This window comes from Phyllobates terribilis, unplaced genomic scaffold (genome assembly GCF_046119375.1).
Source record: "Phyllobates terribilis strain yellow unplaced genomic scaffold, ASM4611937v1 Scaffold_2__4_contigs__length_985480577, whole genome shotgun sequence".
NCBI lineage: Eukaryota > Metazoa > Chordata > Amphibia > Anura > Dendrobatidae > Phyllobates > Phyllobates terribilis.
In genome coordinates, this window is record NW_027362762.1 from 172,432,054 (window position 1) to 172,459,127 (window position 27,074).

At 44.1% G+C, this 27,074-nt stretch overlaps 1 protein-coding gene across 6 annotated transcripts in view; it reads left to right on the forward strand.

Annotated features, from left to right (window-relative positions):
* Positions 1 to 18,071: 18,071 nt before the first annotated feature.
* Positions 18,072 to 27,074, forward strand: part of B4GALNT1 (beta-1,4-N-acetyl-galactosaminyltransferase 1) — a 231,789-nt gene continuing 222,786 nt past the window's right edge. For 2 of the 6 annotated variants that reach the window (XM_073663288.1, XM_073663287.1), the window contains exon 1: positions 18,108 to 18,228. The gene's annotated coding sequence lies outside the window, so the exon portion shown is untranslated. Of the gene's footprint in view, positions 18,229 to 27,074 lie in introns of all 6 variants that reach the window. The other 4 variants (XM_073663286.1, XM_073663290.1, XM_073663285.1 and 1 more) reach the window with 4 other exon arrangements.

The window sequence follows — 27,074 nt, forward strand, 5'->3', positions numbered from 1 at the left end:
AGAAAGGAAAAAAAATGGTCAGTCATGCCCGTATTGCCTGTTTAAATTCCAAGGGTGTATTTTTAGCTGTTCCACGATTGCTCAGGAAAAATTTATGGAATTTCGGGTGTTTGTTGATTGTGGATCTACTCTGAATGTAATTGATGGGGGATTCTTGGAAAGACTCAATTTAAAACCCGAACCTTTATCATCCCCCATTGCTGTGGTTTCTGTGGATGGTTCCCCTTTGAAGAATATTACTCTCAAGGTCTGTGAATTTCCTCTCACTATTAATGGTGTTCACCATGAGAAATTGGATTTGGTAGTTTTGAATAACTTGCCTTCTCCAGTAATATTGGGATTGCCCTGGTTAAAATTTCACAATCCTGTACTGGATTGGTCTACCAATGAAATTAAATCCTGGAGCCATAAATGTTATGACAAGTGTTGTAACGGGCGTATTGCAGCTTTGGATAGGGGAGAATTGCCTGTTCCTATTCAGGATTTTTGGAGAGTTTTTTCTGAGAAGGAATCGCAGGTTTTGCCTCCCCATAGAGACTATGATTGTTCTATTGAATTTGTCCCTGGAGCGACTCTTCCTAAAAGTCGTTTATTTAACCTTACTATTCCTGAGAGGAAGGCTTTGGATGAATACATACAGACAAGTTTGGCCGCCGGTCACATTAGGCCCTCTAAGTCTCCTGTGGCGGTTGGATTTTTTTTTGTAAAAAAAAAGGACGGCGGTTTACGTCCTTGTCTGGATTTTCGTGAGATTAACAAAATTACTGTACGCAATCCTTACCCACTGCCATTGATTCCTGATCTGTTTAACCAGTTAATGGGGGCCGAGTGGTTCTCTACAATTGACCTTAAGGGGGCATACAATCTGTTGCGCATGAAGGAGGGTGACGAATGGAAGACTGCTTTTAACACTCCTGTGGGTCATTTTGAGAATCTGGTTATGCCTTTTGGTCTTACTAATGCTCCTGCATTTTTTCAGAATCTTATTAATGACATCCTTAGACCTTTGATCGGCAAAAATGTGGTTGTGTATTTGGATGACATTTTGATTTATTCGCCGGATCTGGAGTCTCATTGGCGGAGCGTACGTGAGGTATTACAATTGTTAATGGACAATTCGCTTTTTGCTAAGCTGGAGAAATGTGAGTTCGCTGTACAGAGAATTAGTTTTTTGGGTTACATTATCTCCAGCGAAGGTTTTGAGATGGACCCGGTTAAAGTTCAAGCTGTACAGGAATGGCCTAGGCCTATTGGTTTGAAATCGATACAGAGGTTTTTAGGTTTCGCCAATTATTACAGAAAATTCATAAAAAATTTTTCTAGTATTGTCAAACCTCTGACCGATCTCACCAGGAAAGGTGCTGATGCGGTTCAGTGGTCTTCTGAGGCCATTGAAGCTTTTGTGTATCTCAAGGAGAGGTTCACCTCTGCTCCCATCCTTATGCAGCCTGATGTGACTAAGCCGTTTTTGGTTGAGGTTGATGCTTCCTCTGTGGGGGTTGGCGCAGTATTGTCTCAGGATAACGGGGATGGATTACATCCCTGTGCCTTTTTTTCAAAAAATTTTTCGGAGACTGAACTGAATTACGATATTGGTAATCGGGAATTATTGGCTATTAAACTCGCATTTGAACACTGGCGCCACTTCTTGGAAGGTGCGGAATTTCCCGTTCAGGTTCTTACGGATCATAAAAATCTGATATATCTTGATGCTGCCAAGCGCCTGAATGCCCGTCAGGCTAGGTGGGCACTGTTTTTCTCGCGGTTTAATTTCTCCGTTACTTACATCCCTGGTACTAAGAATGTTAAGGCGGATGCCTTGTCTCGCAGTTTTTCTCCCATAGTCGGTGCTGAGAAAGAGGAGAACATTTTACAAGAAGGTGTTGTGATAGCTGCTTTGGACTCTGTTTTGGAAGATGAGATTCTTAAAGCACAGGAGAATGCCCCATCTAACACTCCTCATGGGAGGTTGTTTGTGCCTGGGACCTTTAGGAGAGATTTTTTGTTGAGTGTCACGAATCTCGGTTGGCAGGTCATCCCGGAATCTCTGAGACCAAGAGACTGGTGGGTCGCAGTTTTTGGTGGCCTGGATGGCAGAAGGAAGTCATTAAGTGGGTGCGTCAATGTACTATATGTGCTAGATCTAAGTCCTCACATACTCCTGCTGCGGGGTTGCTTTGTCCTTTGGAGGTTCCCAGTGCTCCTTGGACACATTTGGCTATGGACTTTATTACTGACCTTCCCCCCTCTGAGGGTTTTACTGTCATCTGGGTGGTCGTGGACCGTTTTAGCAAGATGTGTCACTTGGTTCCCTTCGTCAAACTGCCCTGCGCTAAAACTCTCGCTAAGGCCTTTGTCAAGGAAATTGTCAGACTTCATGGCGTTCCTACTGACATTGTTTCTGATAGGGGTCCTCAGTTCGTGGCTCATTTTTGGCGTGCCTTTTGTGACAGGTTGGGAGTTCATTTGTCGTTCTCGTCCGGATATCATCCTGAATCTAATGGCCAGACAGAAAGGAAAAACCAGGATGTTGAGCAGTTCTTGCGTTGTTTTGTGGCAGACAATCAAGAGGGGTGGTCTGAGTTTCTGCCACTTGCTGAATTTGCTCTGAACAATCATACATCTTCTTCTGCTGGTTGTTCGCCTTTTTTTTGTTGTTCTGGGAGACATCCGTCGTTTGGGTCGTTCTCCAAGTTGGGATCTGCCGTGCCTGAGGAGGAGAATTTTTCCGGTGATTTGGAGAGAGTTTGGACGGATGTGCGTGGTAATCTTCAGGAGGCCAACAGAAAATCTAAAGACTACTTTGATAGGAAACGACAGGAGGTTTTGTTCGCTGTTGGTGACATGGTTTGGTTGTCCTCTAGGAATCTGCGGTTGAGGATTCCTTCTAAGAAATTGGGTCCCAAGTTTGTAGGGCCCTTTAAGGTGCTTCAGGTTGTCAACCAATCTGCTGTTAGGTTGGAGGTTCCTACCTCCTGGAGAATTAATCCGGTATTTCATGTCTCTCTGTTAAAAAAAGCTGTTGTGTCGGATGGTGACGCCTCTGCCTCTGTTCCTCCGGTGGTGGAGGACGGGGAATATGAAATTTCTCGCATCCTTAACTCTAGACGGTATAGAGGTAGTTTGCAGTATCTGGTGGCCTGGAAAGGTTTCGGACCCGAGGATAACTCTTGGGTGAGGTCAGATGATGTTTCCGCGTCCAGACTTATCAGAGCGTTTCACAGGAGATTTCCTGATAAGCCTGGTCCTAGGGGATCCGGAGGATCCTCTTAGAAGGGGGGGTACTGTTAGAACCTTGCTCTTAGGTTTTTTCCTTTGCTGGTCACATGACCTCGTTGGTCTATTTAATCCTGCTCCGCCCTTCTGGCTTTGCTGGACTTCATTGTATAACTACTTTCTAGCTAGCCTGTGCTCTGTATCTAACTCTGTTAGTTTGCTTGGTCTACGGACCTCAGTGTTCTATATATTTTGTTTGTTTTTCTGTCTGCTACTATTTCTGTTAGGAGGTGTCCCATTTTCCTCCCAGTCCTTAGTACTTGTAGGGATTCCTTCCCCACATCTATAGGTCTCCGTACAGACTAGCTTAGGACTTTAGCAGGTCTGATCGCAGGATCAGGTTCCCTGTTACATCGTAGGGATTCAGCTGAGTTCTATCGTAGGGACAGATTTCCTCTCTTTCCTTAGCTCTGGTAGCAGAACATAACAACTGCGACCTCCACCACTTTTCCAAAGGGCATTGATATTGTCTTTTTATTCCACTGAGACCTCCATCATTCTTCCAAGGGGCATTAAAACCGTCTTGTTAAGCTACTGCGACCTCCACAACTTTTCCAAGGGGCATTGATATTGCCTTTTTATTCCACTGCGACCTCCACATCTCTTCCAAGGGGCATTAAAACCATCTTGTTAAGCTACTACAACCTCCACCACTTTTCCCAGGCGCATTGATATTGTCTTTTTATTCCACTGCGACCTCCACGTCTCTTCCAAGGGACATTAAAACCATCTTTTTAAGCTACTGCGACCTCCACGTCTCTTCCAAGGGGCATTAAAACTGTCTTGTTAAGCTACTGCGACCTCCACCACTTTTCCAAGGGGCATTGATATAGTCTTTTTATTCCACTACGACCTCCACGACTCTTTCAAGGGGCATTAAAACCATCTTGTTAAGCTACTACAACCTCCACCACTTTTCCCAGGCACATTGATATTGTCTTTTTATTCCACTGCGACCTCCACGTCTCTTCCAAGGGACATTAAAACCATCTTTTTAAGCTACTGCGACCTCCACATCTCTTCCAAGGGGCATTAAAACCGTCTTGTTAAGCTATTGCGACCTCCACCACTTTTCCAAGGGGCATTGATATTGTCTTTTTATTCCACTACGACCTCCACGTCTCTTTCAAGGGGCATCAAAACCGTCTTTTTAAGCTACTGCGACCTCCACGTCTCTTCCAAGGGGTATTAAAACCATCTTGTTAAGCTACTGCGACCTCCACGTCTCTTCCAAGGGGCATTAAAACCGTCTTGTTAAGCTACTGCGACCTCCACCACTTTTCCAAGGGGCATTAAATCCATCTTGTTAAGCTACTGTGACCTCCACCACTTTTCCCAGGTGCATTGATATTGTCTTTTTGTTCCACTGCGACCTCCACGTCTCTTCCAAGGGGCATTAAAACCGTCTTGTTAAGCTACTTCGACCTCCACGTCTCTTCCAAGGGGCATTAAAACCGTCTTGTTAAGCTACTGCGACCTCCACGTCTCTTCCAAGGGGCATTAAAACCGTCTTGTTAAGCTACTGCGACCTCCACCACTTTTCCAAGAGGCATTCATATTGTCCTTTTATTCCACTGCGACCTCCACGTCTCTTCCAAGGGCATTAAAACCGTCTTGTTAAGCTACTGCGACTTCCACGACTTTTCCAAGGGGCATTAAAACCGTCTTGTTAAGCTACTGCGACCTCCACCACTTTTCCCAGGGGCATTGATATTGTCTTTTTATTCCTCTGCGACCTTCTTGTCTCTTCCAAGGGGCATTAAAACCGTCTTGTTAAGCTACTGCGACCTCCACCACTTTTCCAAGTGGCATTGATATTGTCTTTTTATTCCACTGCGACCTCCACCATTCTTCCAACGGGCATTGCATTTCCTCCTAATTTTAGTCAGCTTTTGCTTTTCAATGCATAGGTGAACACTAAGGGAGACCCACTCCCCAATAATGGGTAGAATGTTTTTAGTATGCTGTAATCCACATCTGTTTCAAAGGTCATTGCAGTTCCTCATAATTTTTGGAAAGCCTTCCATTCACTGCTTAGGCCAACAGTGCACAGGAGACCCAGTTGCTCTAAATGGAAAAAAACGGTTTAGTTAATGCCCTCTGACCTCCATGTCACTTCCAAGGGGCATTGGAGTGCCTCGAAATTTTTGGTAGGCATTGCACTCACTGCATGCCCTATTACTGTGTAACCGAACCACTCCTTTTGGTACAGAAACATATCCTACAAGACATGTGTGGTTGACTGGCCTGATATTGATGTGAATGGTCCCTGTTCCTCCTGCTCTTTCTCCTTTGCCACCACCTCATCCATCATTCATCACCTGAAGCTTTGTTTTAACGGGAGTCATAGAACTGGAATAGTAGCAGGAAAAGATCCAGCATTCCTCGGAGGAGGTAGGATATGCGCCAAAACGCTGACCACCTCAGGCCTAGCCGCTACTACATACATGCGCTTGCATTCCAAGAAAACAAAGCAGACGCTAACTTCTATCATCATCATCATACGCCTCACCTTGGCAATCTCAACTCCCCTGATGGAGAAGCCAGTGCCCACCGGAGGAGTCTGGTTCTCTGGTGGGCTCGTCCAATGCTGCCCTAAAACAGGCCAGGCTAAGAAAAGTGTGGGGGAACTTCCAAGGAGAAATAGGGGCGGCTGGGGACCGTTTATGGACACCCGGCCACCCCCTAGTAGCTGGGGACCGAGCGTGGACACCCGGCCGCCGGGCGGCTGGGGACTGAGTATGGATACCTCACTGCCAAAGCAGCCATGAGGTAGTGGCCAGCTCCGGCCTCCTCCAAACTAAAAGGCCCCATTTCAAGTGCAAGCTACCAGTATGGTATTGCAGCCTGGGGGTGGGTGGGTGGCAGGTTGCACACTTACGCTTGCATTCCAAGAAAACAAAGCAGATGCTAACTTCTATCATCATCATCATGCTCCTCACCTTGGCACTCTCAACTCCCCTGATGGAGAAGCCAGGGCCCACCGGAGGAGTCTGGTTCTCTGGTGGGCTCGTCCAATGCTGCCCTAAAGCAGGCCAGGCTAAGAAAAGTGTGGGGGAACTTCCAAGGAGAAATAGGGGCGGCTGGGGACCATTCATGGACACCCGGCCGCCCCCAGGCGGCTGGTGACCGTGTGTGGACCCCTGGCCGCAGGGCAACTGGGGACCGAGTATGGACACCCGGCTGCCCCCTGGCGGCTGGGGACCGAGCGTGGACACTCGGCCGCCGGGCGGCTAGGGATTGAGTATGGATACCTCGCTACCGAAGCAGCCATGAGGTAGTGGACAGCTTCAGCCTCCTCCAAACTAAAAGGCCCCATTTCAAGTGCAAGCTATCAGTATGGTATTGCAGCCTGGGGGTAGGTGGGTGGCAGGTTGCACACTTACGCTTGCATTCCAAGAAAACAAAGCAGACGCTAACTTCTATCATCATCATCATGCTCCTCACCTTGGCACTCTCAACTCCCCTGATGGAGAAGCCAGGGCCCACCGGAGGAGTCTGGTTCTCTGGTGGGCTCGTCCAATGCTGCCCTAAAGCAGGCCAGGCTAAGAAAAGTGTGGGGGAACTTCCATGGAGAAATAGGGGCAGCTGGGGACCGTTTATGGACACCTGGCCGCCCCCAGGCGGCTGGAGACCGAGCGTGGACACCCGGCCGCTGGGTGGCTGGGGACTGAGTATGGATACCTCGCTGCCGAAGCAGCCATGAGGTAGTGGCCAGCTTCGGCCTCCTCCAAACTAAAAGGCCCCATTTCAAGTGCAAGCTATCAGTATGGTATTGCAGCCTGGGGGTGGGTGGGTGGCAGGCTGCATACTTGCGTTTGCATTGCAAGGAATGGGGGAGGTACAATTGAACACTGCCTTGGGACAAGGACTTGCACTGGGATAGTTGCAAGTCTGCATCTTCCGATGCGGAAAGGATCACTTCTGATGGGCACACTTTTAGGCAGTGACCTGGGTGTCAGAGATGCTTCCAGGGGTCTTCCCCATGCTGTTCCCATGTCTTTCAGCACTGTATGCATGTGTCACACAGCACATGGCCAGATAAGATTGTAAAATGTTAAAATGACATTTCCCGGTGAATGCATTTGTCACGGTTGAAAGCAATACAAAAGTGCAAAAACGCATAAAAATGCTACTTGTGAACATAGTCCAAGGTGTGGAGGAGTATTTTTGTTTTTGGTTATTTATTTTACCTTATACACAAGTCTTTACCCTGGAAAAAGGAAGTTCCTTAACATATTTCACAGGAAAACCGTTTCAGTTTTGTTTTTGAACGTTTTATTGTGAGCCCGTAAAAGTAGCTTAATACCTCTGACCACGTTGTTGACAGCAGTGACCTGGGGGGTCAGAAATGCTTCCTGGGGCGATGCCCATGCTGTCCCCATGTTTTTTGAGCACTGTCACTATCGTTTTGGGCACTTTTTAGGCTTTCTACAGACTGCCGGGGGTGCCGCCGCAAAAATGCTCGGGTCTCCCATAGACTAACATTGGGCTCGTTGCTCGGGTCGAGTACCCAAGTATCACGGTGAGCTCGGCCCGAGCTTCAAGCACCCGAGCATTTTAGTGCTCGCTCAACACTAGTAAACACCATAAATGAAAAAAACGCAAAGCCAAAGTTACGTGTTTTGGTCACTGCAATACCACAAAAAAATGATGCAACAAGCAATCAAATCTCCAAAAATGTTCTTTTGCAATCTTCAGATTTTTTTTACCTCTGAAATAATAAAAAAAATGGATAAGTCGGGTATCGCTGTAATCGTACTGATGAGCTGAATCATATTGTGAGGTAATTTTTATTACCAAATGTACATGGTAAAAACAATTCCCAAAAAACAATGTCAATTTTGCATTTTTGTTCACAATTTCTCCCCACTTAGTATACTGGAAAATGGGAACAAAATTCTATGTGGGAAAAGGAATGGAGTCATTCAAAAATGCAATTCATCCCACAACAAAAAAGTCTTCACATGTCCATGTGGACAGGAAAATACAGGAGTTATGGCTCTGGGACAAAGGGGAAGGAAAACTGGAAATGCAAAAACGGAAATTAGCTGTGGCGTGAAGGGGCTAGTCAAGCAAATTAGTAATTTACACACATATATATGTATATATATATATATATATATATATATATATATATATATATATATATATTGTGACATGCAGAAGTTGTGCTGTTGCTTCAAAAGCATCCAGCAACTATAAGAGTTAACACAGTCACAAGAGACAGGAAGTGTTGTGCTTCCGAAGCATCCAGAAACTAGAGGGATTAACACAGTCACAGGAGACAGGGAGTGTTTTAGCAGAGCCCCAGGGGGATTGTGGGGAACTTGTTATTGTAGTCTGGCTGAAGCCAAAGAGAGAGGTAGTGTGTTATCTGTATTTGACAGAAGGCAACTGAAAAGGATTCAGATCAGGAGAGAAACTAAACACAGGTCAGATAAACTCCCTGAACTAACAGTGCAGAGTATTATCGGGCAGGAAGATAAGGACCAGAAGGAATTGTGTCACAGGGATCATCTCCCTCATCAAACCCTCCCCCCTCCATCTCCATTCACCATAAAGAATGCTGTTCCCCGAGGATTCCAAAAAATTCATGAAACCCTTCTCGCCCTATCTGAACCTAGCGGCGTGCGTGTAACATTAGTGGCCCATACGGGAAATCCTGAGCGGGATTTAGCGTGTGGAGGGAGAAGACGAAAAGTGTCTGGAAAAACACTGCAGCACAGCACCTCAATTCAACTCTGCTACACCAGTTAAAGGGGACAAGCCCTAAAGAAAAGTCACTAGCAGCAATGGATGTGGAAATACAAATGGACAGAATTAGTGAGCTGCTTCTTCAGTTTACCTGTGAAGAATTGAGAACAGTAGTAAAACATATAAAGATGACAGAAGAACAGATTTCTAAAGCACACAACCACAGGCAACTGTTAGCTACCATTAATGGAAAAATGGATGAGCTAGGGGTGAAAGAAGCTGAAGACGTCATGGGGACGTTCCTACAGGAGCTAACACAGTTTCTAACCAGGTTGAAGTTGGCGGATGGAGGGGTGGCACCAATTACCAAAAGCGGGAATCTCCGTCCGCAGACAGAACTACAGGAATTGAAAGAACAATTCAAAGCCCTAACAACAGCCCTGCAGGAATCGACCAAAACCTCTGAATGGGTGACAGACTCATACAGAACTTTTACCCTGCTCGGGTTAGATAAATCAGGAGGACAGTCCTCTCTAACACCACAAATCACCGTAAGGAAAGAATTCAAGATCCTGGGACAGATTGGAGAGTGTGAACAGAAAGAGAAACTGTCTTATATGAACTTGTTGCACCAGATCGATGCAGGCTTACAGAAAGGCTACCAGCCAGATGAGATCGTTGAGGGGGTGTTGAAAGCGATCAGCCCAGAACTCAACCTCCGTAGTATGCTAAAAATGAAGAGTCAATTGACCTTGCAACAGCTGAAGATGATTTTAAAAGGGCACTATAAAGAAGAGAGTACTTCAGAATTGTTCCACCGACTCATTAACCTCTCACAGAAAAATAATGAATCACCCTAAATTTTCTTGTTCAGAGCAAATGAACTGAAGGATAGACTGTTGTTTGCATCCAGAGATGTAGAAGTGGAGGAAAAGTTTGATGCTGGACTAGTCCAGGAGAAGTTCTTGAGATCATTGGGAACGGGGTTAATCAGCAAACACATCAAGTTGCAGCTGAAACAGCACCTAGAAGATCCTGGCATTCTGGACGAAGTCCTAATTGAAAAAATGAATGAGGCAGCTAGTTTAGAGTCAAAGAGTGAACAGAAGTTAAAGAAGGCTCTGCTCTTAAAATCACCAAAATGAGTTAGCTGAAGTTGGAGACCCCCGGTGGCCAGTCCAAAGATCATCATGGAGACCCTCCAGTGCCATCTCCGAGAGGGAACCTTAAATCACCACCAAAAGAGAAGACCGCCAGTGCTGACTAGGAGGAAGTAATAGGAGAACTGCTAACAGAGTTGATTGAGGTGAAAAAGTTGATTTGTTCCAGGCCAGAACCTGTATCTCTTAGACCCAGGAGTGGGATCCAAAACAGAAGATACCCGACTTGTGAAGTGTGACGTTCATCAAATCAGAGTACGGTGTGTGTCCACTGTCTAAGATGTGGAGAGGAAGGACATTATGCCCAGGAATGTCAATGGTCGTGGTCGTTTGGGTTAAAAGACAGGAGATTGCCACTGCGGGGCGACTGGTAACCACGACACGGAGGAGGCCCCAGAAGCAAATCCAAATCTCACGAAACCCCAGAAAGGCGCGTCAGCACTATGCCCAAGTGTGTTCCCGTCTACAACAGCTGCAAGAGATACAGGGGCATCAGTTATTTAATACCCAGTGCGGAGGTCAAATGATGTACTCCTTTTAGGAGGATTTCTTGGTCAGTAAAGATAGCCTCATCAGTCTAATCGGTGAAAGGTGCTTTATACAGTGCCAGCTAGATGGACTCCTTGTAAAAGCACTGTGGGACACAGGAGCCCAAGTGAGCCTTTTAAATGAAGAATGGAGAAGTCGCTACCTGCCACATACCTGCCTTCGGTCGCTAAAAGAACTCTTAGGACTAGTGGAACTCCACGGCAAAGCTGTTAACCAGACCGAAATCCCTTTCATAGGCTGGGTGGAAGTGACTTTCCAACTGAGGGCCACGAAGAACAGCAGCACCAATGAACTTTTGGTATCTTTTCTCGTGACCAGTGATCAGTTCCTATCCTGGATTATAATGTAATCAGTGAGGTCATCACGAAACACAATCACTTGCCATACCCAACGCTGTGGCGGAAAATGTGATTCATAGAGTAAAGAAAGCACAGAATACAATGGACCTAAAAGAAGTCAAAGAAGGCTGGCGCCCAGCCATCGTCCCTGCAAACCAAATGGTGGGGGTGAGGTGTGGAGTCCGGGTAGAACCAGGAAGAAAAGACTAGAAAAGACTGTTTGTGTCAAAAGACTCCTCAGAACTTCCGGAAGGCCTAGTTCAAGGTGAGACTGTGCTTACGATTCCTACTGGTGGGTTTGCTCGAGTGACAGTACCGGTGATGAATACTACAAAACACAAAATTAGACTGGATCCAAAGACTGTGTTAGGTCACATTGAAACCGTTAAAATGGTATATCCAGCCAGTGTAAGACCCACCCAGGGGTCTACCATTAATTTAGTCTCCCCAACAAGGAACAGGAGTTGCCTAGGGGAGGAAATTGCACGACCCACCTTAGGGTCCTGAAATCCCCCAGTATCCCTGGAACACTTGTGTGCTGAAGATATAGCAATAGCAAAACAGATGCTGAGAGAAGAGTGCCATGCATTCTCTAAAGATGACTCTGATATAGGGTTTAATTGCAATTGCAGTTGCAATTGAAAATCAATTTGAAAGACACGACTCCAGCAACCAGAAGTTACATGTCTGTGCCGAAACCATTACACTGTGAAGTGAAAATGTATTTACAAGATCTAATCAACAGAGGTTGGGTCCAAAAGTCGAAGTCGTCTTATTCCTCTCCTATTGTCTGTGTTAGGAAGAAGGACGGTACGTTGAGACTCTGCTGTGATTACCGGGAACTAAACCGAAAGTCAGTACTTGATCTGCACCCTATACCAAAGATTCAAGATATGCTGGATAGCCTATCAGGAAGTACCTGGTTCTCTGTCCTCGATCAGGATAAAGAATACTGTTACACGCACGCCGCTAGGTTCAGATAATGGCGAGACAGGTTACATGAATTCTTTGGAATCCTGGGGGAACCGTTACTCAGGGCGACCATAGACCATGTGCTGCAGCTTCTCTCAGGCACACAGGGGTATTGACCCTCAGGCACAGACACGTAGATTATTTCACTTGCTGACCAGACACACTTGACAAGAGTCCTCATAAACGGTAGGACAGCAGCATTTAATAAGAAGCCACACAGCCAGTGCAAGTTAAGTCTTATGAGCAACAGGCTCCAGTGACAAACAGTACAGTTTACTTAGCAGCACAGCAGTTCACAGTCTTCCCAGTAGTACAGCACAGTTCTAATGCAAAGGCACATTAATGAACACAGCATTCTTTACAGCACGGTGAGATGGAGAAGGGGGGAGGGTTTGCTGAGGGAGATGATCCCTGTGACACCATTTCTTACAGTCCTTATCTTTCTGCTTGACAATACTCTGCACTGCTAGTTCAGGAACTCTACCTGACCTGTGCTTAGCTTCATTCCTGACTTGAATCCTTTTCACTTGCAGGGCCACTTCTGTCAGATGCAGAACACACACACCACCTTTCTCTTTGGCTCCAGCCAGACAGTAAACAACTTCCCCACAATCCCCCTGGGGCTCTGCTAAAACTCCCCTTCTTCTGTGACTGTGTTAACCCCTCTAGTTGCTGAATGCTTCTGGAGCACAAGACTTCCTGCCTCATGTGCTTGTGTTACTTCTAATAGTTGCTGAATGCTTTTAAAGCAACAGCACTACTTATGACTGTCACACTCTACAACAGCGCTACTTCTGCATGTCACACTCTACAACAGCACTACTTCTGCATGTCACAATACCATCAAGGGTTTGTTGAAGAGCCCAGGAGACCCTTGACAGCATTCAACACACCGTGGGGGTTATATGAGTGGATCCGCATACCGTTTGGGCTCAGTTCAGCTCCAGCAGAATTTCAGAGGAGCATGGAGACCTGTTTGGAAGGATTGAGGGACGATATCTGCCAGCCGTACTTGGATGACAATGTGGTACACAGCAAAACCTTCCGGGAGCATGTTGCACACGTGATGATCGTATTACAGCGGTATCAACAACATGGAGTTAAGTTGACCCCAAAGAAGTGTGAACGGTTTAAAAGGCAAGTCCGATTTCTAGGGAAAATTGTGTCCGGAGAAGGATATACCATGGACCCAGCAGAAATCGCTCCGGTACTGGCGTTAAAAGACAAGTGTCCCTCTACAGTCGGGGATTTGAGGCAGATCTTAGGATTCCTCTCCTACTATCGTACTTACGTTCAGAACTTCTCCAGGATTCGCGCCCCGCTATACCTCCTCTTGGGGAGACGACAGAGTTAACAACAACCACAAAGAAAAAGAAGAACGCAGGTAGGACCGGGCTTAAAAGAAACAATGCCGTTTTGTCCCAACAGCCCATTCTCTGGACAGCAGACCACCAGGAGGTATTGGAAGAACTAGTAGACTACCTGGTAAAACCACCCATCTTGGGATATCCTGATTTCAACTTACCATTTGTTCTTCATTGTGACGCTTCTCAAGTTGGACTGGGAGCTGCCCTGTATCAGCATCAAGATGGAAGATTGAGAGTCATCGGTAACGGTTCTAGAAGATTGACAGACGCCGAGAAGAATTACCATCTACATTCCAGCAAATTTGAGTTCCTGGCATTGAACTGGGCTATCTTTGATCGATTTATAGATTATCTCTACTACAGCAAAGAGTTTGAGGTGTACACTGACAACAACCCTTTGACCTATGTCCTCACTACAGCCAAACTGAATGCAACAGGTCAGAGATGGGTCGCTGAACTAGCTGGCTTCAATTTCAGCATCAAGTACAGGCCAGGAAAATGCAATGCGGATGCTGACGGATTGTCGAGAATGCCACTAGAGCCTGAGGAGTTCATGCAAGAATGCTCGGAGGAAGAATGCTCGGAGGAAGTCAGTCTGGAGGCAATTGAGAGCACTACCCAAGCAGTGCAAGCTTATCAAGAGGAAGACACACCACTGTGGTGTTCGTTGACTGTGGAAACCACTATAAAAGCGAGAAAACAAGATCACCCCCTGTCCATTCAACAACTAGCAAAAGGAAAAATCCATAGAGCACAACAGGAAGATCAGATAATTGGTAGAATACTACTTTATGTGGACCAAAATCGGTTTCCAAGTAAATGGGAGAGAGATAATGAGTCACCAGCAGTATCTGTTTTAGTTAAAGAATGGACGAAGCTCAACTTCAGTGAAGACGGTATCCTGTATCGTAAAGGAGGACAAAACCAGCAGTTGGTGCTACCCAGAGTATTTCGGAGGTTGGTCTTCAAAGAATTCCATGAAAACATGGGACACCTGGGAGTGGAAAGGACAACCAACTTGATCCGTGAACGTTTCTTCTGGCCGTACATGCAGAGAGATATTGAGAGGTACGTGACCAGGGAGTGTGAGTGTCTGAAAGATAAACGTACCAATACATCAACCTGGGCACCTATGAGCAACATCCAAACTACGTATCCGTTTGAGATGGTCTCAATAGACTTGAAAATGAAAATGATCTTGCTGCGGAATGCACGGTTCTTCTTCTTGAACCATGGAAGGAAGTGCTGTTTGAGAAACTCAACATACATTATGGAGTTCATCTTTACCCCTTCAGGGATCCTAAAAGGGCTGACAATCTCTCTCCCCACGATTCCAGCCCAAAACATTACTCCACCTCCTCCTTGTTAGCGAAGTAGCCGTGTTTGCATGGGGTGTCCATCAACCAGCCATCCTCCACTCCATCCATCTGGACCATCAAGATAATTTCATGCATGATAATGCCCCGTCTCATGCTGCACATAACACATCTGCATCTCTGGCTGCTATGGGCATAAAAGGGGACAAACTTATGGTGTGGCACCCATGCTCCCCTGACCTCAACCCCATTGAGAACCTCTGGAGCATCATCAAAAGGAGTGTCTATGATGGCGGGAGGCAGTTCACATCTAAGCATCTATCTGAACCTAGCAGCGTGCGTGTAAATATGTATATCAGTTCAGACCTGAAAGCAGACTCTCCAGTAATTTCTGCTCCGGGCTCTCGAATCTTCACCCCTACACACAGAGTCCCCACGTTTCTCACACAGCCAACTATATGTGAAAAACCATAGTGTGAATGAGGCTCTCTTTGTGACTGCTCCTAAGTAAGTCCTTTTTCACAGATAAGATTAAGCAATTGTTCTCTCGAATTATCATCTGCAGAGATGATGTAGAACTTAGGCTGTGTGCCCACTATGCGTTTTTTAAGCGTTTCCGCAGCTGCAATTCCACCGCAGAAACGCTTAAAAAACACTTGGTAGAAGGTCTGCTATGTTCCCCAATGATAATCTGCATGTGCTGTGCACATGCTGTGGAAATTTGCGCTGCGGATTATCATTGCGGAAAAATCCGCAGCACTACCAATTATTTTGCAGAATCGCGGCGATTTGGCCACTATAGACTTTCATTGAATCGCTTAATATCAGCATGACTACATGTGTACATGCAGATATTAAGCGATTCAATGTGCGGATGGTACCCGGGTCTGGAGAAGAGGAGACTCTCATCCAGGGTCGGGTGCCATAGTACCTGTAAAAAAAAAAGAATTTAAAATAAAAAAACACATTATACTCACCTTCCGATGTCCCGCGGTCTTCTTGGCTCTCCGGTGGCTCGTGATGGAGTAAAGGGACCTTCCATGATGTCATTCAGTCATGTGACAGGTCACGCGACCGTTTAAGTCGGCGGTCGCGTGACCTGTCAAATGACTAAATGACGTCATGGAAGGTCCTTTTACACCACCGCGAGACACCGGGAAGACCGGAGAAGGAGACCGGGGGCCATCGGAAGGTGAGTATAATGTTTTTTTTTTATTTTTTTACCATTTTTATTGTTTTTTTTAACTACACTGTGTGCCGAATTATTAGGCAAGTTGTATTTTAGAGGATTATTTTTATTATTGATCAATAACTATGTTCTCAATCAACCCAAAAGACTCATAAATATCCAAGCTTAATATTTCTGGAAGTTGGAGTGTTTTTTTTTTAGATTTGGCTATCTTAGGAGGATATCTGTTTGTGCAGGTAACTATTACTGTGCAGAATTATTAGGCAACTTAATAAAAACCAAATATAATCCCACCTCACTTGTTTATTTTCACCAGGAAAACCAATATCAGTGCACAAAATTTAGAAATAAACATTTCTGACATGCAAAAACAAAAACCCAAAAAATTTGTGATCAATATAGCCACCTTTCTTTATGATGACACTCAACAGCCTTCCATCCATAGATTCTGTCAGTTGCTTGATCTGTTTTCGATCAACATTGCGTGCAGCAGCTACCACAGCCTCCCAGACGCTGTTCCGAGAGGTGTACTGTTTTCCCTCCCTGTAGATCTCACATTTTATGATGGACCACAGGTTCTCTATGGCAGGGTTCCCCAACTCCAGTCCTCAAGGCCCACCAACAGGTCATGTTTTCAGGATTTCCTTAGTATTACACAGGTGATAATTGCATCACCTGCACAGGCAATAATTCCATCACCTGTGCAATACTAAGGAAATCCTGAAAACATGACCTGTTAGTGGGCCTTGAGGACTGGAGTTGGGGAACCCTGCTCTATGGGATTCAGATCAGGTGAACAAGGGGGCCATGTCATTATTTTTTCTTCTTTTAGACCTTTACTGGCCAGCCACGCTGTGGAGTAGTTGGATGCATGTGATGGAGCATTGTCCTGCATGAAAATCATGTTTTTCTTGAACGATACCGACTTCTTCCTGTACCACTGCTTGAAGAAGTTGTCTTCCAGAAACTGGCAGTAGGTCTGGGAGTTGAGCTTCACTCCATCCTCAACCTGAAAAGGTCCCACAAGTTCATCTTTGATGATACCAGCCCATACCAGTACCCCACCTACACCTTGCTGGCGTCTGAGTCGGAGTGGAGCTCTCTGCCCTTTACTAATCCAGCCTCTGGCCCATCCATCTGGCCCATCAAGAGTCACTCTCATTTCATCAGTCCATAAAACCTTTGAAAGATCAGTCTTAAGATATTTCTTGTCCCATTCTTGACATTTTATCTTATGTTTCTTGTTCAAAAGTGGTCGTTTTTCAGCCTTCCTTACCGTGGCCATGTCCCTGAGTATTGCACACCTTGTGCTTTTTGATACTCCAGTAACGTTGCAGCTCTGAAATATGGCAAAACTGGTGGCGAATGGCATCATGGTCGCTTCACGCTTGATTTTCCTCAATTCATGGGCAGTTATTTTGCGCCTTTTTTGGCCAACACGCTTCTTGCGACCCTGTTGGCTATTTGCCATGAAACGTTTGATTGTTCGGTGATCACGCTTCAAAAGTTTGGAAATTTCAAGACTGCTGCATCCCTCTGCAAGACACCTCACAATTTTGGACTTTTCAGAGCCCGTCAAATCTCTATTTTGACCCATTTTGCCAAAGGAAAGGAAGTTGCCTAATAATTAAGCACACCTTATATAGGGTGTTGATGTCATTAGTCAAGACCCCTCCTCATTACAGAGATGCACATCACCAGATTTACTTAATTGGTAGTTGGCTCTCAAGCCTATGCAGCTTGGAGTAGGACATGTATAAAAAGTGATCAAAATACGCATTTGCCTAATAATTCTGCACACAGTGTAAATTGGTCACACTATATAAAATCCATTCCGTTTGCATGGATTTATATAGTGTGACCAAGTTGTCAAGCACTTTCCAAGTGATGCTAAAATCGCTTGGAAAGCGCTTGACAACCCACATGCGAAATCGCATGCTAAAACACTTCTCAAACGCTTGTCCCTGGCTGAAAAAACGCATGTAAAATCCGCATGCGTTTTTTCTGCCAGGGAGATGTAGAAACGCTCAGGAAAAATCCGGAGCATTTCTGCATTGTGGGCACATAGCCTTAGGGTTTACAGTTTCTTTTCTGATTTACACACTATTTTCACTGATCCTAAATAGTTAAATGATTGTACAAGACCTTTGTGGCTTGTACCCAGAAGTACCTGTCTCTGCACTGTGGAAGGTGCCACCTCCCTTCTGTCAGCTGTCAGTAAGACCTGCAGTTCACACTGTGCCCTGAGGAGGCACTCGAGCTGCATCTGCATGCTAATGAGAAGCTTTGATACAATATAGCAGGAGGAAGACAGATGCGAGAGGGATAATCTCAGGGGTCGCTGGCGATTTCTTCAGGACTGAGGTAAGGAGGATATATATTATGTATATAATGTACAAGATGTATACAGCTGGAGACTGGACTGTAGATTAGAGACTGGGGGTGTAGAAGAGATGCGATCATTGTGTGTGCTGACAGCTGGGTCCATTGTCTGTGCGGGGCTTGTGCTGCAGAGCTGTCATGTCCACAGCCCAGGATGCTGCATTGCGACCTCCATTATCCCAGTCTCCTCTGTGATGACGGCTGTGTAATCTGAATGGAATCAACTAATCCTGAGAAATCCCTATAGGTGCAATCTGCTGGATTATCAGCTCACAGCCTCTGCTCAGCCCTCCATAGTCTCAGCATGCATTAGATACACTGGAGCCATTGGAAAAGGGACTGGAGGAGGACAGGATCGATAGTAGGGTGTTTCTATGCACAGGCTGGATGTACCTTGTGTCTTCCCAGTGGGGCCCACTATCTAATTTCCTTGTCTCGTACTGATAAACATGTCACTTTCCTGAGTGTGGATGGAAAACACAGTACCACCAGGTCCAGGGTCAGGTTTGAACTCCTGGCTCCTCTGCTCCAAAACTACAGAACTAATCCAAAACGAATCCATGGAGAAATTATGGTATTGTTCACTATTTCTTATCAGCATTTTCCATATAAGTCATGTGAATATGAACAGAAGCAGTCACAGATCAATCGCTTCATTATAGCTGATTGTACGCAATATGTTGGTTGGATTCAACATTTAAAGGAGTCGTCCACCTCTGAATGAAAAACTATGTGCATAAAAAAAAGTATGTATATATATATATATATATATATATATATATATATATATATATACACACATATATGTATATATATATATATATATATATTATATATATATACATATAAAGAAAAATGCTTACCTTACTGTTACGATGTTGGTCCCCCACCTATATCCATCATCTTCTCCCAGGGATGTCCTGGCCAGTAGAGATGAAGCAGAGACCAGAGGGGCCCTTGGCAGTGTTATAAAAGGATCACAAGGCATTAATAAGTTGTTTTTCTTGTTTTGTTATTTTTAAGAGCATATAGTTACATAGGTTGAAAAAAGACCTAGATCCATCAATTATACATTTTTTGTCACTAATTTAACTATAACTCTCTATGTTATGTGTACTGAGGTAATCATCCAGCCCTTTACTATAAGCTGTTATAGTGTCTGCCATTACTTCTTCTTGAGGTCGGCATTCCGCAGCCCGACTGCTCTGACTGCCCTTTCCTGTTTAGCTGCTGGAATCACCTTTCTTCCACCTGTAATGAGTGCCCCCTGGTCGTTAGTAGGAAAAGGAATAGGTGGCGTGCTATTCCTTTGTACTGACCACACATTTATTCATTCATATAAAGGAGATCTCCTCTGAGACGTCTTTTTTCTAAGCTAAACAAGCCCAACTTTTCCAACTTCTCATCATATGAGAAGCCTTCCGTCCCTTGTAATAATCTAGTTGCCGCCTTTGAACTGACTGTAACTTCTGAATGTCCTTTTTAAAATGTGGATCCCAAAACTGGATCCCATATTCTAGATGTGGTCTCACAACTTACTAGTTCATGTTTTATTTTGGCCACGTTCACACGTTCAGTATTTGATCAGTATTTCACATCAGTATTTGTAAGCCAAAACCAGAAGTGGAACAATCAGAGGAAAAGTATAATAGAAACACGACACCACCTCTGTATTTATCACCCACTCCTGATTTTGGCTTACAAATACTGATGTAAATACTGACCAAATACTGAACGTGTGAACGTGGCCTTTGTTTGTTATTTATTTATTTTTTTAATTTATGAGTGGATGCCCCCAATAACCCCTGGAATTGTTTGTGTCAGTTCTCAGCGCTAGTATACTTAGTACACTGCACAAAAAATAAAGGGAACACTTAAACAACAGAATATAACTCCAAGTAAATCACACTTCTGTGAAATCAAACTGTCCACTTAGGAAGCAACACTGATTGACAATCAATTTCACATGCTGTTGTGCAAATGGAATAGACAATAGATGGAATTATTGGCAATTATAAAGACACCCTCAATAAAGGAGTGATTCTGCAGGTGGGGACCACGAACCACATATCAGTACCAATGCTTTCTGGCTGATGTTTTGGTCACTTTTTAATGTTGGTTGTGCTTTCACACTTGTGGTAGCATGAGACGGACTCTACAACCCACAGAAGTTGCTCAGGTAGTGCAACTCATCCAGGATGGCACATCAATGTGAGTTGTGGAAGAAGGTTTGCTGTGTCTTTTAGCGTAGTGTCCAGAGGCTAGAGGTGCTACCAGGAGACAGGCCAGTACACCAGGAGACGTGGAGGGGCCGTAGGAGGGCAACAACCCAGCAGCAGGACCGCTACCTCAGTCTTTGTGCAAGGAGGAACAGGAGGAGCACTGCCAGAGCCCTGCAAAATGACCTCCAGCAGGCCACAAATGTGCATGTGTCTGCACAAACGGTTAGAAACCGACTCCATGAGGGTGGTATGAGGGCCGGACGTCCACAGATGGGGGTTGTGCTCACAGTCCAACACCGTGCAGGACACTTGGCATTTGCCACAGAACACCAGGATTGGCAAAGTCGCCACTGGCGCCCTGTGCTCTTCATAGAGGAAAGCAGGTTCACACTAAGCACATGTGACAGACGTGACAGAGTCTGGAGATGCCGTGGAGAGCGATCTGCTGCCTGCAACATCCTTCAGCATTACCGGTTTAGCAGTGGGTCAGTAATGGTGTGGGGTGGCATTTCTTTGGAGGGCCGCACAGCCCTCCATGTGCTCAACAGAGGTAGCCTGACTGCCATTAGGTACCGAGATGAGATTCTCAGACCCCTTGTGAGACGATAGGCTGGAGCGGTTGACGCTGGGTTCCTTCTAATGCAGGACAATGCCAGACCTCATGTGGCTGGAGTGTGTCAGCAGTTCCTGCAAGATGAAGGCATTGAAGCTATGGACTGGCCCTCCTGTTCCCCAGACCTGAATCCGATTGAGCACATCTGGGACATCATGTTTCGCTCCATCCGCCAACGTCACATTGCACCACAGACTGTCCAGGAGTTGGCGGATGCTTTAGTCCAGGTCTGGGAGGAGATCCCACAGGAGACCATCCGCAACCTCATCAGGAGCATGCCCAGGCGTTGTAGGGAGGTCATTCAGGCACGTGGAGGCCACACACAATACTGAGCCTTATTTTGACTTGTTTTAAGGACATTACATCAAAGTTGGATCAGCCTGTAGTGTGTTTTTCCACTTTAATTTTGGGGGTGACTCCAAATCCAGGCCTCCACTGGTTAATAAATGTGATTTCCATTGATGATTTTTGTGTGATTTTGTTGTCAGCACATTCAGCTTTGTACAGAAAAAAATATTCAATGAGAATATTTCATTCATTCAGATCTAGGATGTGTTATTTGACTGTTCCCTTTATTTTTTTGAGCAGTGTATATGTAATACCATCTCCTGTACACGCACTTGCACCTGAAAATCATTTTTGTAAATATGGCATGTTCACACCATACAGACTAGTTAGGCTGGGGTAGCAGCATTCATCATGCAGTTAGAGCATGGCTGAGATGACTCTGCCATGCAGCAACTTCATAGAAGCACATGTCCGCTGTATCATTAAGGCTGTGTGCCCACGTAGCGTTTTACAAGCGTTTTTGATGCGGAATTTCCGCAGCGGAAACGCTTGTAAAACGCTTGGTAACCCGCACCCCATGATCCCCAATGGGTTTCCGCAACTTCTATGCACATGCTGCGGATTTTTCCGCAGCGTTTATGCCGCGTTCAAAAATCCGCAGCATGTCATTTAATTTTGCGTTTCCGCAAGCAGAATTGCCTTTGTCCAATGCATAAAAAACGCAAGGCAATTCCGCATGTGGAAAACGCGTGATAAACGCGCGAAAAAAGCGCGATAAACGCGTGCGGAATTCCGCATGCGTTTTTCCGGGAGAGGACTTGCATTTATGCAGCAGAAATTTTCTGCTTCATAAATGCAACGTGGGCACATAGCCTAAAAATTAAGCAATAAATGTAATTCGTATATTAATTGCAAATGTGTTGCTTTATTTTTAATAGCGCCATGTTTTTCAGAGATTGTAACTGCAGCATGTTACGTATAACCTTAGAATTGTATCTCTTGATTATCAGTTGCAGCTACAATTCAGTATTTGGTCAGTATTTTCCATCAGTATTTGTAAACCAAAACCAGGAGAGGAACAATCAGAGGAAAAGTATAACTGGAAGATTGACTCCTGTTCTGTGTTATGGAGACACTCCTGGATTTGGCATACAAATACTGATGAAATATTGATTAACAATTCTGACGTGTGAATAAAGCCTTATTCTGATGTTCACTATAAAATATCTAAGTAGATGTATACACATATTTACATCTTATTTAGAGTAAATAATATCTTTGTCTACAGCCGGTGCTATTTCCAGCAGAGCAGCAGGTGTCCATCTGTTGCTTATTTGCTCTGGGAGGCTTTCAGCATTTTGTTTGTGTGCTTTTATTATTTATCTCAGTGAATCTGTAAATGAAAAGCTGCAGTCTGGTTCTGACCAGCACATTGTGCACATACTATATGGAAATCAAAACTCTGGTATTAAGAAAACCAGTAACTCCCACGCCAAAAAGAACAGTGTCAATGTCATTTTTGCTTTCCTGGAAGCAAATAGCTAATTTTCATCGCTCCCTGTTTTATTATTATTATGCTTTGCTTATATAGCGCTATCATATTTCGCAGCGCGTTACAGACATTATCATCGCTGTCCCCATTGGGGCTCCCAATCTAGATTCCCTATCAGTATGTCTTTGGAACTTCGGAGGAAACCCACACAAACGGTCCATGTAAAAACACGGACATGTGCATAGCACATAGGTTATGTACGTGTGGTATCTGAGATAAAAATGGATATCAGACGTACTGGAAACACTGACGTGTGAAGGAGGCCTAAGATTGTGCTGTAGAAGGCACACACACTGACACTAGACCCCAAAATTGTTATATGGTAAAAAAACACCACAAATTAATCTATTGCAAATTTTCCCATAAATGTAACTTTCTATAAATGCAGATAATCTGTGCTATGATGTCACGTGCACAAGGCTACACTATTAAAACTGTTGTCTCAACTGCTTAAATGGGTAAAATTACAAAGTGCTTGTAAAAACAAGCAACTTTGACATTTACCTTTTATTAAAAAAATTTTGTACATTTTATGACAAGTTCATGTATTGGATAAAGTACTACAGGAAGGCTTTATGTTGATTGATGCTGTGCCGGAAGAGTCACTGCTCCCCACGCCAGGACTGTGTGCGTGGGGAGCAGTGACCATTCATTCTCCCTAATAGCGTTCACACTGTACCCGCAGCGCTGCTCCTGCAGCCGCCGGCGGCCTGTGTGCCCGCTATCAAAGTGCATGAATATTCACTACATCCCATGGGAGTGGGGAGCAGTGAATATTCATTTTCTTTAGTAGCGGGCACAGTGTAGGCTGCAGCATGCGGCTCCTGCCTCCTGTGCCTGCTCCTCCGCCACTGCCACTCCCCCACACCCCCCACCACCCACAGCCACCATATACATCCATATACATTTGGACTATAAGACTCATCCCCCACATTCCTCCAAAATTTGGGAAGAAAAAAGTGCGTCTTATAGTCTGAAAAATACGGTAGCCTAATTCTCCCAATAGAGGAGGAGATAAGACAATTACTTCTGTGCTGTGAGGCATTCTGGATTTGCCTGGGAACAAGATCACCTGCAGCTCTAAATCTACACGAGTTGATATATCATCGTGAAGGGACACAGTGTCCCATAATCCCTATTGTTCTTGTATGTAAAGCCTGAGAAAATAGTGAATTTTTCAGAAATATATCATGTATATAATTAAAGTTGAGCAAACATATTATCAGGTTCCTGATCGAGCGGTTTCATCGGTAGTCCGTGGCTACTGGTCCACAACCCTAAGAACCTTTTCCTAAAGGCCAGCATCCCCGACGTCTCTGGCTGGGCCAGCGTCCTATGAATATCTTTTCTCAACTCTATAAGTAATTCTTGTGTGGCGTACTAGTATGTTTTAAATGTTCTATTTAACGGATGTTGCCCTAGTTTTTATTAGGTTTTATCCTCAGCTTCCTGTTTGTCGCTAGGCTTTGATAAAGAATGCATAGAAATGTAAGTGGAATAGTTTCACCAAGTAAATACATCATTATTTTTTCTTATTTTTACATCCCCATTAATTCTACAGAGCTTTACAGACATCAACATCACTGTCCACATTGGGGCTCACAATCTAGATCCCCTATGAGTATGTCTTTGGAGTGTGGGAGAAAACTCACACAAACTTGCTCCTTGCAGATGTTGTCCTTGGTGGGATTTTGAACCCAGGTCCTCAGCCCTGCAAGGGTGTAATGCTAATCACTGACCTACCATGCTGTCCATAATGTATCTCATCTCTATATAGAGAAAAGAAAATGTAGCAGTACTAGTCAGAGTCAATAATTTTGGTGCAAGCTATGTATACAGTGCTCAGCATAAATGAGTACACCCCTTTTGTAAAGTAAGATTTTAATATGTCACTGAATACAAGAACAATTTCCCAAAGTTTGACAAGACTGGGTTTCATAGAACATTTTTTTAAAACCATAACATGAATGTAAGGTTAATAATATAGCTTTCATTACAAAATCTTCAGTTTTACTCAAATTAGTTGATTCAAAAATGAATACACCCCACATCACTGTAATTTCCCTAGGGTTCAATAAAGTGTATCGCATCATATATCATATCAAAATCTACTACATCTAGTATTTTGTATGACCTCCATGATTTTTAAGGATAGCACCAAGTCTTCTAGGCATGGAATGAACATGTTGCAACATCTATCTTTTTCCATTCTTCAAGAACTACCTCTTTCAGAACCTGGATGCTGGGTGGAGAGTGATGGCAACTTCTGTCTTCAGAACTCCCCATAGGTGGTTTATTGAGTTCAGATCAGGAGACACTTGGCCACTGAGTCACTTTAACTTTGTTATTCTTCAGAAATGCAACAGATGCGTGTTTTAGATCATTGTCAAGTTGGAAAAGTGAGGCTATTTAGTGATGATAACATATTCTCCTTCAATATAGAGCAGTTCATCTGTGAATTCACGATACCATCAATGAAATGTAGCTCCCCAAGACCAGCAGCGCTCATGCAGCTCCACATAAGGACACTGCCACCATGTTTCACTGTAGGCACCAGACATTTAGAAAAATGAATTTAGAAAAATGCATGGTGCTTACAGGTTACATGGTGGTTGCAGTGTCCTTATGTTGTGTCCACAGGCAACAGTGAAGCATGGTGGAGATTCCTTGTAAGTTTGGTGCCGCATTTCAGAAAATCAAGTTGGGGATTTTGTCATTATTAATGGTATCCTCAGTGCTGACAACAACAAGCAGATACTGGTCCATCATGCAGTACCATCAGGGAGGTATATGATTGACTTAAAATTTATTCAGCAGGACATTGACCTCAAACATAACGTGGGCCTGCTGCATAAAGGCTTTAGTAGTGCCTCACGCTAAAATATAAATTAATTTATTAGTATAAATTCACTAAAGGTTCACCATAAAGAGACACACTTATCTTGTGTCTTTATTCTATTGTCTTTTATGGTTTTTATTATTTAGAGTATTGTACATAAAGGATATAAACATATTCTAAATCTAAACATTTGATGAGAGGTGGTTCTCTCTGGAATATTTCATAGGATATCTTCAGATAGATGCACATTTTCAGTTGCAGATTTCCCACTTTCGACATAAATGAATGAAACCCTCTAAAATGGCTCCAAAGACAAAGAGGTCGCGATCGAAATCCACAAGTCATTAGGACTGGGGCAATATGGCGACTTTGGTCTCGTAATATGAGGAGTGCAATGTTGCATTATGTTATCTCATCTAATGATTTTTAATTTGATTTTTGGTTGCAAATCACATGCAGATTTACTTTTAAGAGAGTACAATGTTAGTCATGTAGAACTCCAACTTGCTTGTGATTTGGTTTCTCTGTAGACTGGAGCTACATGTGAATTTTGGTATCCAAAAATTCAGAATTCAACAAAAAAAATAATGGCTTCACCTGAAAAATATTTCATTCTAGAATAGTAGTTTCCTGACAGATCTTTCATGATAGCTGTGTGGCTTTGATTTGGGAAGCTATGTGCATGGGATCTTAACCCAGGCAGATTTTTGATCTTCTGAAGTTAGATAAGGTTAGTTTTGGGAAAAAAAAGTTAGGAAGCCAAAAAGTACTAAAAGCCCAAACATTCTGGCTTTGCAGACTGTAATACTTTCATATCGTACATTCTGTTACTACTTAAGTAAATAAAATGTTTTCCGTTTTCTGTAAGATAAAGAGGTGTGTAATTTGGCACCCATCCAGGTTTGAATTTTGTGGTTACTATTTATTTCCATAATTTTATGGATATATTGATTTATAGTAAATATCTACTGTAACTTGGTGCGGCACCTAAAATGTGCTTTCAAAATATCTCTTTACACCCTATCCACTTTTGGAATTAGCTTTATTATACAATACCTTACAATTCTCCCTATCTATCTAATCCCTAAATGTGTTTTTTTTTTTTTACTTTACTTCTTGAGACATTTCATTGACGTGAAATCTGAGTGACGTCATGGCTCTTAAGATTTTAAGGGACTCTGTTGGTACAGAATGACTGTTCAAACCAAGCACAGGCGCTCAGTGTTTCATGGCGGGGCCAATCATTTATATACACCTTCCCATCTGCTTGTTTTCCATCTACCTCTGCCAGAACTGTCAATCAAAGAAGAGGGG